General features: G+C 51.0%; 1 protein-coding gene across 1 annotated transcript in view; it reads left to right on the top strand.

Moving 5' to 3' along the window:
• Positions 1 to 831, top strand: part of IL5RA (interleukin 5 receptor, alpha) — a 12,536-nt gene that overhangs the window by 11,299 nt on the left and 406 nt on the right. The gene's annotated exons all lie outside the window — the stretch shown is intronic.

Here is an 831-nt window from a genome sequence, read left to right as displayed (position 1 = left end):
ACTGTTAAGCTGGAATTAAGCCTTCCTGTGTTTGCCATTACTTCCTGATAAACACATTTGCCTTCCAGATAAGCCGGAACTGCTCACTGTCTGCTCAAGAGAAGTGCTGCTCAGTAACTTGATTTTAATTTGTCCCCTTAGAATAGGGATTGGATTGTTTGGGTATTGTTCTTATTCCATGGTCTGGTCAAGGAAACAGGCTTAAAAGATTATCGTATAATGTTTGGTTTTAATTAAAGTCACTGGTCTAAAATAACATGACTTGGGGTCTCACAAATAAGAATATGAGAAATGGCAAATATTAACACTGCAGCTTGAAGCTGTGAACTTGCAGAGGCTGCTCTACATCAGCAGGCAGCACTGCTGGGGGTTTAGTCCTTGCTTTCTTTAAAGTGAGCTCAGTGAGGGCAGCAGATACTGCCTGGAGCCACGTGGCACCGGCAGGGCCCTGGTGTCCCTGCTAAGATCACCCAGCAGGGTGAACCCCCCAGCAGCTGTCTGTTGTGGCCACTCAGTTCCTAAATTTTACTGTAAACAACAGGGTGAGGTGTCGAAAGCCCCTCCAGGCCCATGGGAACTGTGCTCAGCCCAGAAGCAGCTCTGCTCCCACCCCTCCTGCAGGCTCCCAGCACTGAAGTGCTGCTTTCTGCCACCTTCTGCCCCTCACCCTGGCCCTGCACCCCGGCTTGAGCAACTCTGATCAGTGCCAAGGGGTCAGGATTTGGCCTCATGCCCTCCAGCTTCTCCTGGAGGAGAAGGTGTCTGCTGGGCCACCCTGGTAAGCTCTGTTGTGCCAAACACGCCACATGGGAACTCTGGAGTGCAGGGGGC

Source organism: Chaetura pelagica, unplaced genomic scaffold (genome assembly GCF_000747805.2).
Source record: "Chaetura pelagica isolate M959 unplaced genomic scaffold, ChaPel_1.0 scaffold328, whole genome shotgun sequence".
Classification (NCBI taxonomy): domain Eukaryota; kingdom Metazoa; phylum Chordata; class Aves; order Apodiformes; family Apodidae; genus Chaetura; species Chaetura pelagica.
Note: the sequence above shows the minus strand (reverse complement) of the source record. Positions and strands in the feature narration are given on the sequence as shown.